Genomic DNA, 15,318 nt, shown 5'->3' with positions numbered 1-15,318 from the left:
CTTCCACAGGGAGTAGCACAAAGAAAAACTTTGCATTATTTTTAACAAGCGCAAGGCTAGCAAGATGATTCAGTAATACCAAGGCCAGGCCTCAATGTCTGTTACTAACAAATACTGTAAAATAATTTAAAAAAAAGTAGTTCTCTAGGAACTGAGTGAGCAGGTAAATTAAAAATTAAAAGGAAAATGTCAATTGAGAAACTGGCACAGTTTGACTTGGAGATTATTGTGTTTCAATACCTATAGTAATATTCTGAAACTATTCTCATAGTATTCTAAAATCAAGAGTAATTAAATTAATTAGTGCACTGAGTCCTCCTCCAACCCCAAACCAGCAAGGAAGCCTTCTGAACGGGCAGGTAATTGTAGGTCTGTTTCTGAGTTTAGTGTAAGGCTGAGCCCTGTAGGATTGCTGTTCTTTAGAAAAAATTACCCATCACTACAAAAGGTGCTCAGGATATATTAGGCGTTTGTAGAATAAACAGCTTCTGGTCCTTTGGGCCCAATGTAAACTACAGGAATTGTTGAGAAATGAGCATAAATTACGGCAAGTTTGATAAATGTGAACTCTGTATATGCAAAATCAAAAGGATCTGGGAGAAAGGATATAAATCTCAAATTCTCAGGAGGTGGATGTGACTGAGGGTGTTGCTATGCTGTTTTCCTAATTTTGCTCTTCCTATGGCCAACCATTCAGCCATCAGTGTCCACCTTCTCTCGGGACCAAATCCGAGAGTCCAATTAGCATCAAATTACAGCTACTGGATCTAAACGATTTGTACATCCCTAAACAACTATAATCACAGAATTTCCTTAGACGGAAAGTACTTCAGACATTTAATTTTAATTACTTCAGCATGGAATCGGCAACATATTTCCCATAGGTATTTTATTACCTGTTCTTTCATGAGGGTGAATAACTAAAATGTCAATTAGAAAATGGCTGTAAGTGGAGAGGGGGTGGGGGGAGGACAGTGACATATATGTTCATTGATTCCTATAATGTGAAATACATTTACAGGGACACAGTCTAGGAATATAACTTGAGTCAAAATTTCAGGGCCCATAAGGAATGTTCCATTCCCTTTCTACCTCTTAGACCACCCACAGGAACTCTACCGCCCATGCCTCAGACCTCAACCCCACCGCTATTAATAACTCCTTCCGCCTCAACCTAAACTGCTGGCTGCCCTCCAGCCCTGCCCACCACCTCACTCCTGGTGCCTAAGGCGTCCTGTCTGCCCTGCCCCTGCTAACTCTACCGCTGCCACTCAGATTTTCTCCTTCGTCATTATTCTACACTAATTCCTCTGTCAAGTCTTGCTCTCACTTCATTCAAAACCCTAACGATTCCCAAGGGACATGAGGCAAAGAAAGAAGAGGGAGAGTCATTATTTCCTCAACCCCCAAGGAAATGAAAATAGATAAACATGAAGATTTTCCAACTGGTTTGCAAGGCAGAAATAGAGACACAGATGGAGAGACCAAACATATGGACACCAAGTGGGGAAAGTGGGGAAGGTGGGGGCGGGGGGGGTGGGGGTGGGGAGATGAACTGGGAGACTGGGATTGCCATAGATACATTACTAATAAGAAAAACAATATCAACTTGTACACTTTACATATATGCAGTTGATTGTATGTCAATTGTATCTCAATGGAAGTCTTTAAAGAAAAAGAAAGATGAAGATATTCTTCAGCAGTTGGTTGCTGGATTTTTTTTTTTTTTTTCCATTGTAGTGACACAAAAGAGCCAATATTCTGTTTAAGCTTACCTTTCATTTTTTTCCCACCCCTCCCCCTCTCTACCTTTCATCTTTTTGCTATAAAAGAACATAACTTCATTAAAAAATATTTCTATGGTATTAGGCGTGCTCTTGAAAATCTTCTGTATGAATTACCAGAGGGTTTTTTAACTTTATACAACTTGAATGTTTAATCCAGCCCAGTCTCCCATTTCTACCTTATACCTACTCCCTCCCCACAGCAGCAGCAGAGAGCAATCTGGAGGAGCTGGAATCACACTCCCAATCCAGTGTTCTCTGGCTCCATATCCCCCCCATACCCCACTGTCCTTGTCCAGAACTGCACCTGCTCTAGCAGCCTTATCTAGCGCTGCTCTGAGACCTAATTCTTCTCTACCGATTTACCAGCCACCCACTCCAACCTCCAAGTCCCCAAGGCCCTGGTCATGAGATGAACATTAGCGGTCCATCTTCAGCTCTACTGACAATTCTCTGAGATTCTAATCATATTTTAAATAGCACTGGGCTCTGTTCTCAAGACAGAAAGTGCATCAATCACAGTTTAAGAACTAACAGTCCCTTAGTCCCTTAGGAAGAACTTAATAAACATACCAGAAAAGATGGACTGGTACCAACAAGGACATACTGTGTAGCACAGGGAACTACAGTATACGCAACATCTTGAAATAACCTATAATGGATAAAAATCTAAAAAATCTAAAATAGATACATATATGTGTATAACTGAAACACTTGGCTGTACACCTGAAACTAACACATTGTAAATCACTAAATTTCAATAAAAATTAATACTTTTTAAGGGCATATTGATAATAACTTGAAAAACATGTTAAACTTATCAATGCATTCAATTTATAAGACTAATATGCTTAAACCTTATCCAGATATTTTTAAGATACATTCACTATTTTACAAAAGACTAACTTTAGAAGTAAATCAACTCTGGTATAGAGAGGAGCTCATGACTAAGTTCATCATTAGGCCTTGTCTTTTGCTTAGAATCCTTGTATCCACATCAGCAAATCAATAACAATATCAGCTGTTAATCAGGCATGAATTAATATGCTCTATGTAGAACCTGGTATCATGATGGCATCCTCAATACAGGATTGCACCTGCAGTGAGTCTTCTTTCAGATGGTAAAATCGGTATTTTGGTTCTAAGTAGATCTAACTAACGAGTCACTTTGGGAAAAGCATCCTTAAGGTCTCTACTCTGTCCAGACTCACTTGGCATTTTCCATCTACCAGCCTCAAAGGATTTCGTGGGGATTACTGATGACTGAAAATCTTTCATCTCTGGGGATGAAAGGTGCTAATGAGTATTTGTTGGGAAGGACCCCCACACTGCCCTGTGGGAAGATACAGAATTCTTCTAAGGGTGTTTACTGCAGGTACAAAAATGTTATGTTTGAGACAGAAATTACAATGGACTTTTAATCATGGGGAGGTAGGGCTGCTCACTGCTGAGCAGAGATGAGGGACCCTTCAATTCTAATTTTTCCTCACCTGCTACACTGGGTGTAACCTTGAGCCTCACCCTCTCGCTCTGGGAATCCAGGTTAAATACACAGAGTCCCCAGAGAAGCCAAACCGAAGTGAAAACATTTGTATAATACCACAATCACAAAGAGTGGGACTTGGCTGTAGTCTCAGGTCCTTCTATAAAAGAACTTAGTCAATCTGAAACAGGAAAAGTACCACTTACAACTAAAAATAGATAATAATACAATCTAATACAGGGTCTTTCTAAAGTCTTTTAATTTCTAAACTTTAATAACAGATTTTAGGCATAACAAATATCAACTTATGAGTAGCATCTAAATGATTTAGTTCCTAATAGGAATCTGATTTAGTTCCTAACAGGATTTTAATTTTGCTGACTATATAGTTTCCCCTCAGTGAACACGGTTCATTTATCACGGGATCTATAAGAAATACTCTGCAAGCAACTTTTTTTTTCTTAATGTTTATGTATTTTATTGGTTGCACTGGGTCTTCGTTGCTGTGCACGGGCTTTCTCTAGTTGCAGAGAGTGGGGGGGGGGTCTATTCTTTGTTGCGGTGCATGGACTTTTCATTGCGTTGACTTCTCTTGTTGCAGAGCACAGGCTCTAGGCGCGCGGGCTTCAGTGGTTGTGGCAGGCGGGCTCAATAGTTGTGGTTCCCAGGCTCTAGAGTGCAAGGCTCAGTAGTTGTGGCGCACAGGCTTAGCTGCTCTGAGGCATGTGGGATCTTCCCGGCCCAGGGATCGAACCCATGTCCCCTGCATTGGCAGGCAGACTCTTAACCACTGTATGCAACTTCTTCACCCTCCATCCTCCGCTGGATTCCTTGACTCCCATCCCTCTCAATTCTCTGCCTCCTTCTTGAGCTCCTCCACCTCCACCCACCTCCTTGGATGTTCCTCGGTCCCAGGGTTGGTCCTTGTCTCATCACTTTCGATACTCTCTTTCTGGTGACCTCGTGACTTCCACTCTTACTGATGGCAATCAAGTCTGCTTCTCAAGCTTACATGGAAGAGATGGCTCTTCTCAGCTCCACATGCATTTAGGGACCTACTGGATGTGCCAGCTCGAAATGAGGGTGACCCAAACTAAAGTTATTCGTTATTGCAACCCTACCTTGCACCCAAGTAACCCGGATCTGGGTACCCAAGCCAGGATAATGGCCCCTCCAGCAGGCCAGTCTCACAAGATGCAGCCCCATCAGTTACACTGGGCTTGCTTGGCCTTTCCCTCAGTTTGCACGTCCGGGTGTCTGTAAACCTCCTGCTTCCGCTCCCTCAGTGTCTCTTTCATGTGACTCCCTCCTCTCTGCTGCACTGCATTCATGCCTACCCCAGGTGACCCCCGTTTCCTATGGGAATACCCCCAGGTAATCCTCCATCCACAAATCTCTTCTCCAGCAGCCAGAAGAAAATGCTAAAGCAGAAATCAGATCCTGGGACACTCCATCTCTTACAACTAGAAGTCCCAAACTTGTTTTCAGGACACACAAAACTCAACTAACCCTTCTAGCGCCTGTCTGGCCAGCCTCCAATGCAAACTCCTTATAGCCCATGGCACCCTGTGTTCTCCAGTGCCTACGTGGCTTTCGTGCAGCTAGAATGCTCCCCTCTGCTTCGACTGCCCAGCAACAACTTATGTGGTTCTTCTGAGATGTCTTCCCTAACATCCCGGAAGACATCTTATTTCCAGATATATCACTGAACCTTGTACAAATCTCTGAGCACATATCACACTGCACCAATTCTCTGCTCACACACCCATTTGTTTTACTAGGGCACAAACTCTGTGCTGTTAGTCTGTTCTCATTTCAGCATTGCCTGACGCAGGGCATGATAAAGACTATATGAGCACAGGGACTTCCCTGGTGGCGCAGTGGTTAAGAATCCACCTGCCAATGCAGGGGACACGGGTTCAATCCCTGGTTCTGGGACGATCCCACATGCCACGGAGCAACTAAGCCCAGTGCTCCCCAGCTACCGAGCCTGAACTCTAGAGCCCACGAGCCACTATTACTGAAGCCCCCACGCCTGGAGCCCATGCTTTGCAACAAAGAAGCCACCGCAATGAGAAGCCTGCGCACCGCAACGAAAAGTAGCCCCTGCTCACCACAACCAGAGAAAGCCCACGCACAGCAACGAAGACCCAATGCAGCCAAAAATAAATAAATAAATAAATATTTTTTTAAAAAAATTCTCCTTTCCATTGAGGGGATTGATAAAGGAAGGAAAAAAGAAAAGCAGAAATTTCAAATCCTCTCCCAGGTCTTCCATGCATATAAAAGGTGAGTAGAGAGTCCTTTGTCTTCTTTATTTTTAATTGAAGTATAGTTGATTTACAAAGTCATATTAGTTTCAGATTCTTTTCCATTACAGGTTATTACAAGATATTAATATAGTGACCTGTGCTCTACAGTAGGTCCTTGTGGGTTATCTATTTTAGAGAGTCCTTTGTGTTTAGCAGTTAATGGAGGGGGCTCCAGAAAGGATGAAAGCCAGGAGACCCACACCAACGGTTAAGGAAGAGAGAGACCAAGCAAAATGGCCTGGGAGCTTTGGGCACCTGTGGCTGTGAAATCTCAGTGGTGGGATGGCCAGAGGTCTCCTCGAAGAACTGACAGTGTGACCTTCAACATTAAGATGTTACACTGCTGCCAGTGAATGAGGTAGAAACTAATGTCCTCTGTGCCAAGGCTAGAGTGAGTTCCCAGAGCCCAGCTGGGTTTTCCATTGGCCCTGCTAACAGGGGTCCTACGATGTGGTGGCCACACCCTAAGACACTGTAGGGGTCCTTTTCTGAGAACCCTGCAGCTCCAGCAGGTTGGGAAGATCATAATGGAAATACTGGTAAAGAACTAACCAAAAAAATTTTTACTTCAATGTAACCGTTAGGCCTCAGGAAGGTATGCAAAGAAGAATTTTGCCAAATACTTTTTTTAAAGTTTATTGTTAAAATCTGGGCTTGCTTCCCATTTCTGAAATCAGAGTCTATTACAAAGGATAAAAACTAAAGGAAAACCAGGGCCAAACAGGAAAGACACACTAGAAATATGATGCAGAAGTCCCATAAAATATGGAAGCCCACGCATGAAAGCATCCCTGGTGGAACCCCTCTGAAAATCTGCACACACACACCTACAACCTCCTCACCCGGGAAGAAACTCTTCCAGGCTGTGGCAGGGCACCAGCAGAGCCGCACAGATTTAATATCTGCCCATGCTCCAGGCCTTCAGGGTCTCATGTGTGATGTGATGTGATCAATGAACAACAAATATCAACAACATGTGGTTAAATGAGAATCTGACAGAGGCTCAAAATTAGAAACTGTGAGACGTCTTCATGGTGAGGCTAAAAGTGGTGGTGGGGGCGGAGGCTGGGAAGGGGGGCCGTGGGGGGAGGGCACAGTCCCAGAACTGCTCCGGATGGCACGCGAGAGCTCATTACTCGGGAACCGCTTCAGAGAGCAGCTGGGTTTTCCAACGTTCGATGCTACCCAGTCTAAAGGAGAGCAGCAGGACTCTCAGACACAGACCCAATACCTTGTCTACAAATTATCAATACTGGGGTGGCCTTAGAGGCCGGGTTATGAACACAAATTAGCAGCACGACCGGTTGCCAAATCCGCTTAGTGCCTGTTCCTGCCCAGACTTCAAGCCAGAGTCACCACGTCAGAAAAGAAGCTGTTCCTCATTTGCACTAGATCGTTATTTGAATTCAAATACAAATTTGCACTGGAAAGCATGAAAGGGAAATTATCCTTTTGTATTACAAAACCAAACCAAAAAAAAAAAGGTATTTTCATTTAAAAATAAGAAGGTCATATAAGGGCAAGAGAAAGAAATGCACAATTATTTGCACATTGTTAGAAAATAGGAAAAACTAGAAAGAAATGCTTTAATAGTGTGTATATGTGAACAAAATTAATTTTACCAGTATCCTACCCTGGACAGGGTAGGGGATGAGGAAGAAGAGTAAGGGGAGACAAGGAGGTGAGGAATGAAGGGGAGAGGAGGAAGACAGGGGAAGGGAGGAAAGATGAAATGAGATGTTTATCTACACCACAGTAGGAACCAGAACTGGGGATAAATACATAACCTAAAAGAGGGATGCCTTGTTTACTTTCAATACACTTGCACACAAGTTATTAATTACACTGGCCATGAAGTATAATTATGTAAACCAGTTTTAATGTTCGAAGTCTGTCAAGCCTCCACCTGGAGTTACTCAAAAGCATTTAGCCCCCATTGAGAAACAAAGAAACAAAGTCTCCTGACACAGTAATAAAATTCCAGAACTAGAGCTTCCCTACAGCATCTGCCAGCTCTTGTAATACATTTGGTTCTGGGCCAAACCGAAAGTTCTGAGGAGGTCAGCTCTTCAAATCCCAGCCCAAAATATAGTCACAGTTCGCAATTAAAGCACAGGCAAGCCAGAAACATAAACTTATCAGGGTTTTACGTTTTAGCAATGTTCATGAGACGACACGCTTTTCTATGAGTTACGAGATTTTCATGTCCTAAGGCTGTAAAAGCTAGATGACAAGTTTCAGGTTTAGTTCTTTTTGTTTGTTTTTAGCTCTTTATTGGAATATAATTGCTTTACACTCTTGTACCAGTTTTTGAGGTACACCAAAGTGAATTAGCTGTATTTATACATATATCCCCATATCGCCTCCCTCCCACAACTCCCTTCCACCCTAGCGACAGGGCAAGAATAAAGATGCAGATGCAGAGAATGGACTTGAGGACACGGGGTTGGGGGCCAGGGTGCGAAGGGGAAGCTGAGACAAAGTGAGAGAGTAGCATAGACATATATACACTACGAACTGTAAAACAGATAGCTAGTGGGAAGTTGCTGTATAACAAAGGGAGATCAACTCAGGTTTAGTTCTTAAAATAAGGCACCCGTATCTCACATTCCTTGATTCTACTCACCGACAACATCGACATTCCCACACTGGCAAAGGAAGTCTTTTAGGAATTACCAAATCAGCACAGCATCAAAGAAGCTTTAAAAAAAATGTACAGGTAAATCTGTAGGTTATTAATAAAACCCTATAATCAAGACACTAGGCTACATACTCATTCATAGTTATCAAGAGAAAAGGATACATTTTCCAAGCTGTAGGATATCTAGCCTTTATGCACGAGGCATATACCAATCTATTATTTTCCTTCTAAGCTCCTCTGTATGTTTCACAGGACAACTGTGTGGGATTCCAGATAAATATTTTTACCATACGTATTCATACATCATTTCTACATGATTTCAACTTTTTTCTCTGTTACTTTTATCCAAGGCTTCACCACCTTATATCCACATATACATTGTTTATTTTTTATTCAGTTATAACAGACATGCAATAAAGAGCAGAAATTCTAACTGCACCTTTCCATAACTTTTACATATGTATGTACTCATGTAACTATCACCCAGATCAAGATATACTGCAGGAAAAATACAAATAATTGTCCATGTCCATAACCACACACACACACACACACACACACACACACACACACACACACTCCATCCCTAGGATCACATTAAAGCTGTGGTATAAACAAACAGGAAAGAGGTCAACCGCAATATGATCAACTGCTAAAACAATGCTTTTTAGTTGATTGTGGAAAAATAAAGTATGTAAAGTATCATTTACAATTTGATGCAGAGATCTTGTTACTGCATTTCTACATCTTGAATCCTTATCCCTTTTATTAAATCATGTTCCCTTGCCACTAAATCTGAACCAGTTATTTTCTTTAAAATAAAAACGTTACAAGTCTTCGAATGGGAGAAAATATTTGCAAATCACATATCCAATAAAAGACCTGTCTCCAAAATATATACAAAAAAATGTCAAAGTCCAACAATAAGAAAACAACTCAGTTTTTTAAATGAGCAAAAGACCTGAACAGACACTTCACCGAAGAAGATATATGAATGGCAAATAAGCACATGAAAAGAAACTCAACATTATTAGTTATTCTCAAAATACAAATTAAAACCACAAGGAGATATCACTATACACTATGAGAATGGCTAAAATTTTTAAAAAGTAAAACAAACTGTTAACACCAAAAGCTGGTGAGGATGTGGAGCCACAGGATGTAGGATGCAAAATGACAGCCACTTTGGAAAACAGTTTCACAGGTCCTTATAAAGCTAAACACACATCTACCATATAACTCAGCAATTCCACTCCAAGGAATTTACCCATTAAATTAAAAACTTATACTCACACAAAAATCTGTATACAAATGCTAATTCATTATCTCCAAATATTACAACCATAATATCCTTCAACAATCAAATGATTAACAGTGGTACCTCCATACAATGGAATACTACACAGCAATAAAAAGGGACAATATTGATTCACCAATAACTTACGAAAATGCATGTGTGAATCTCACATGCATTTTCGTAAGTTAAAGCAGCCAGAACCCACTCCCCCAAAAAAAAGCTGTATATTTTATAATGCCATTCATATGACATTCAGGAAAAAGCAAAATTCTAGGGAGAGAATCAGTGGTTGCCAGGGAACAGGGGACCACACAAAGAATTTTAGGATGATGGAACTGTTCATTATGACTCTAGGATGGTGGATACATGACCCTATGCCTTTGTCAAAACTCACATAACTATACACCACAAAGAATGAACTAAACTCTTCTGCAATATTTTTTTTAACAATCAACCAGTGGGGGGCTTCCCTAGTAGCACAGTAGTTAAGAATCCGCCTGCCAATGCAGGGGACACGGGTTCAATCCCTGGTCCGGGAAGATTCCACATGCCACCGAGCAACTAAGCCCGTCCGCAACTACCAAAGCCCACATACCTAGAGCCTGTGCTCTGCAACAAAAGAAGCCTGCGCACCATAACAAAGAGTAGCCCCTGCTCTCCGCACCTGGAGAAAGCCTGTGTGCAGCAACAAGGACCCAACACAGTTAACAAATTAAAAAAAGAAAAAAAAAATTAAGCAGGGTGTCAGGGGCTCTCAGGATGGAACGCAGACCATAGGAAAGGAATGTAACAAATGGTTGACATAACTTCCCTACAGTGGGTGGAGAAAAGAAGCTAACAGAAATAACTTTGGAGCCCAGCACGGCAGCTGACACTCTAAGCTAATGACAAGACAAAAAGCGTAAACACTAAACACTGTACTGTGATTGGCAAATCTGTTCCCTCAAAAGTACCAGCTGGCAATTCTGAAACTGCTTTACCTAGAAACCAGGATTGAACGAATTCGCAAATAAATTGTAGATAACGGAAGCCAAGATTTTCAGTCATAAAAAGAAGCTACAAAGAAGAAAAAGGGAAAGAATAAAATGAACCTTGGGTTTCTGGACAATATATATAAACAGGTAAATAAATATAAAAATAAATATAGATATGGGTGTAGGTTCTGTGGTATCAGCATGAACTCATGTTTATTTCAATACATACACAGATACAGAAATATAGGTGTACATGTAAAGTCAGAGATACCAGTGTGAATTCACATTTAAGACAGAGAAAGAAATAGGTATGCGTATACACAGGTCAGTATATACACAAGTATTTCCTAGCTCTGTTCGCTGAGAGTGCCTAGGAGAAGCAGCAACGAGCACACCCAGTACCCAGGTGCTGGTTTTCTAAATACCATTCTCAACTAAAGGATAATTCTAGAGCTGGAAGAGGGAAACACTGAAGATGAACCTGGCACATCCTGCAGTGCCAGAAGGCCAAAAGGAAAAAGGAGCTAACCTGAAAGGGTTTTTAATCACCATATTTGGAACAATTTGAGCAACATAATAATGACAGTATTGGGTTATAACGCAAAGAATAAAATAAATGACCATAAGCCCCTAATGATATATGATAAATAAATAACTGGATAAACAAAGAGAGGAGAAGGAACAAATCTTTGTGACAAAAGAATTGTAACAATGATGGATATAGAAAATCGTCATTAGAACAGCACAGACACAGGACTTCCCTGGTGATCCAGTGGTTAAGACTCTGCACTTCCACTGCAGGGGGAGCAGGTTCTACCCCTGGTCAGGAAGTAAGATCCTACATGCCTCTCAGCCCTCCCCACAAAAAAAAAAAAAAAAAAAAAAAAAAGAACAGCATAGTCACATTGCTCAGGCTGGATAAATACTAAAAGCAGTGGATGGACAGTGGGTGAAGCTATAGAGAAATAGCATTTTTTGCAATGCCTCAAAGTATATCACTCCAAATTTATTGAACACTGTGCTAGTTTTCAGATATGACCACAAATTATTTGATACTCCTCCTTCCAGAAGGCAGAGCTAAATCTCCTCCCCTTGACAGGGGCTAGACTTGGTGACTTGCTTCTAACAGAATATAGAAAGTAAAAAAAAAAAAAAAAAAAAATAGTTACTACACTATGGAGAAAGCTGGCTGACACCACTTTAACCAAGTGATCAAAGTATAAGTCATGTTGACACCATGTGTCCCTAATATGATGCAAAGCAAAGGGCACATCACCTTTATGATATTCTGCCCCAAATCCATAACCTCAGTCTAATATGAAAAAAAATATCAGGCCAACACAAATGTCTCATGGACATTCCATGAGATTCCTGATCATTACTCACCAAAAATGTTAAAGTCATAAAACAACAAGGAAAAACCAAGAAATAGTTACAGACTGGAGATATGACAACCAAATGGAACATACAATCATGAACTGGATCTTGGAACAGAAAACATACATTAGTAGAAAAACTGGGGAAAGTCTGTAGTTTAGTTAATAGTATTGTATCAGTGTTAATCTCCTAGCACAGCTGCCTGAAATATCGTCTTCCTCTCCGCGTTGCACAGTCAGATCCTAACAATGTTTCAAAACACAAGTCAGATGCCCTCTCTCCCAGAAAGCCTTCCGTGATCACACCCACTCTCTCTCTCTGGTTTGTCAGATACCACTCCTCTATGCTTCTATCATAACCCTTTATCACTCACTATTGTACTGTTTTTTCTTGATTAACATCCTACAGGGGCTTATAGAATAAAATGTAACACATTCGAATATAATTATCTATTCGTTCCTCCACCCAAACCTGGAATCCCTGAGGAAGACAGGATTGTGGGTGGCTGTGATGAGCTTTGTAGACCAGCCAGATCTCAGGTCAAAACCCAGCTCCATAACTTTCCATGTAATCTTAAGTAAGCCATTGAAATCTTTCAGAGCCTCAATTTTGCACGTTGGTAAAATAGAACTAAGACAAAGAGTTAAGGACTTAATGAAATAATATACATAAGGTGATTAGCTTAGTGCTTGAATGTAGTATGTTTTCAGTAATGTTATCAATTGTTGCCAATCATTTTTATCAATGTCAAGGACTAAGTCTTTTATTCCAGTGATTTGTATAGTGCCTGGCAGGTGATATGGACTCAGTAATTTTTTTCTAAGTAAATAATTATTAACGTTAACACTAACAAACATTTATCCAATAACTACTTCACATATTAGCAGTGTTTATCTTCAAGGGTTTTACAGACTAGTATTGCTTCACTGACTGCTCATTAAAATCACCTGGGAATTTTAACAATATACTAATACCCAAGCCCCACGTTCAGAAATTCTGTCTTAACTAATCTGAAATGGGGCAGGTTGAGAAACTAATCTAGTTGGAGGAACAGGAAATATACATTAAAACACATAAAGAAGTAATAGCACCCCAGTAGCAATACACACACTTAGCACCCAGATCTTGGTTTCTAATAACCAAGAAACCAGGGCTCCTTGGAGGAAAGGGTGACTCTAGGACTGGGGCAGGAAAAACCCACCATGATGAGGGTATGTCAAAGGGATACAAAAGCCAACTAAAAGAGTTCCCAAAGGTCAGAGCTGGAACAATTTAAGCAACAAAATAGAGTAGTACTGGATTATATAACCTAAAGTTTAAAATAAATACCCATGAATCCATACTGAAAGAAATGAATAAAAAAAGAAAAAAAAAAAAAGGAAATGTGGGAAAACAGACAACTCTCCCTTGCAGAATTAAAAGCACTTATGTAGGTCTTTTGACCTCAAGGAAGTGGAGCAGAACTCCCATGCTTTAAGTGAGGGCTGTATATAATGACTTTCTTCCAAAGAGTACAGTATGGAAAGAGAGAGAAAAAAAGAGTAACTTTACATTGGAGAAAACTGCCAACTATTACTTCAAGCCAGATGGTCAAGGTTAACATAAAGAGTGAAAAGTCATAGTGATAGTATGTACCCTTGATATCATGTGATGATTATGGCCCTTTACCTCTGTAATCTTCTTCTCCAAAATACATTAGCCTGGTCTAACCAGAAAATTTAAAAACATTTTACAAAGCATCTGACCAATACTCCTCAAAACTGTCAAGGCCATCCAAAACAAGAGAAGTCAGAAAAACTGTCACAGCTAAGGGGAGGTGAGTGAGACATGATGACAAAATACAATGCGGTATCCTGGATGGATCCTCAAATAGAAAGAGGACATTAGGGAAAAACAGAAATTCCAAATAGAGTAGGGGGTGGGGGGTTAGTTAATAATAATGCATCAATATTGTTTCTTTAGTTATAAAAAATGCACCAGGGCTTCCTAGGTGGCGCAGTGGTTAAGAATCTGCCTGTCAATGCAGGGGACACGGGTTTGATCCCTGCTCCGGGAAGATCCCACATGCCTCGGAGCAACTAAGCCCGTGAGCCACAACTATTGAGCCCATGTGCCACAACTACTGAAGCCCATGCGCCTAGAGCCCATGCTCCACAACAAGAGAAGCCACAGCAATGAGGAGCCGATGCACTACAACGAAGAGTAGCCCCTGCTCGCCGCAACTAGAGAAAGCCTATGTGCAGCAACAAAGACCCAACACAGCCAATAAATAAATAAATAAATTTATTTTTTAAAAAAATGCACCACAGTAATGAAAGATGTTAATAATAGAGGAAACTGGGTGTGAGGTATACAGGAACCCTCTATACTATCTTTGCAATAATTCTGTAAATCTAAAACTGTTCTACAACAAAAAAGTTTATTAAAAGAAAAAGTTGACCAAAAGATAAATGGATGATATCTTGACATTGTCTTTGGTCACAGTGGAAAGAAACTGCTGAAGAGTCATGAAAATTTTCAGAAAAGAGGAGGACTGAGATATGAGAAAAAGGCAGGTGTGAACAAAATTTCTGAAGTCCCAGGACCCAAGAAAGCAGTAACAAGGAGATCCATTAGAACCAGTTAGGCAGGAGCACAGAGCATACAAGAAACACTAAAAGATTGCTTGAACAAAGAATGTGTGAAATAAAAAGACACTGGAAGAACATAGTTAATTTTGATTGGTTTTTATGGCCATAGAGGCGCAATTCTCTACCATTCTCTCTCTAACATGTTCATTCATTAACAACCCAAAATTTTCTCTCTCCTTGTACAATAAAAGATTTTTTCAAATTAAATATGTGTATTAAGAGAGTAGGCAAGAAAATCTCATGTATGGAATCCAAAGCTGTTTCAGATTTCAGAAGATGGACCCCCGAACTTGAGTTGAAAACAATTTTACTGATTTTATTTTCATCACTGCAGATATAACATGATACTAAGACATATTAATTCAATCTTATTTAACCTTGCTTCCTACAGCTGATCCCTTGGGGACTTCACAGATAATCAGCATGTCCTTATGAGTTTTCTTTGGAAAACTTGCGCACGGAAATATGATACTTCTGACACATGAGAGGAACTTGGACTTTTAAGCTGCTGTTAAAGTCCAGGACTTCAAGTTCAGCGTGTGCCACAAACGGAATAAGTCAAAGCTTAGAAAATACACAGACCAGAAAGACACGTTTTGTTCTGGAATGGTCAGTGATTCAGACAAATCTCTTCTAACACAAAACACACCCAAACAATGACTGCCCGGGTGGAGGGAATGCCTTCACGTGGTCACTCCACAGCCAACAATCCTGTTCCAGAGCTGCCTGCAACCACAGGATGTTCTCGTCCACCTCACACACAAACTACAAAAAATAACGCTCTAAATTACTTCCTCACCGTGAACACACACCACAGCTA

The 15,318-nt window shown here is 40.6% G+C and overlaps 1 protein-coding gene across 1 annotated transcript in view; it reads right to left on the bottom strand.

Annotated features, from left to right (window-relative positions):
• The window catches only part of TIAM2 (TIAM Rac1 associated GEF 2), a 215,426-nt gene that overhangs the window by 145,284 nt on the left and 54,824 nt on the right, over nucleotides 1-15,318 (bottom strand). The window contains exon 2 of the mRNA XM_057739331.1: nucleotides 8,206-8,279. The gene's annotated coding sequence lies outside the window, so the exon portion shown is untranslated. The remainder of the gene's footprint in view (nucleotides 1-8,205; nucleotides 8,280-15,318) is intronic.

The sequence above is a fragment of the Hippopotamus amphibius genome, chromosome 6, assembly GCF_030028045.1.
Source record: "Hippopotamus amphibius kiboko isolate mHipAmp2 chromosome 6, mHipAmp2.hap2, whole genome shotgun sequence".
In the NCBI taxonomy this organism is placed as follows: domain Eukaryota; kingdom Metazoa; phylum Chordata; class Mammalia; order Artiodactyla; family Hippopotamidae; genus Hippopotamus; species Hippopotamus amphibius.
The sequence above is the reverse complement of the archived record's forward strand: the minus strand, read 5'-3'. Positions and strand labels throughout refer to the sequence as shown.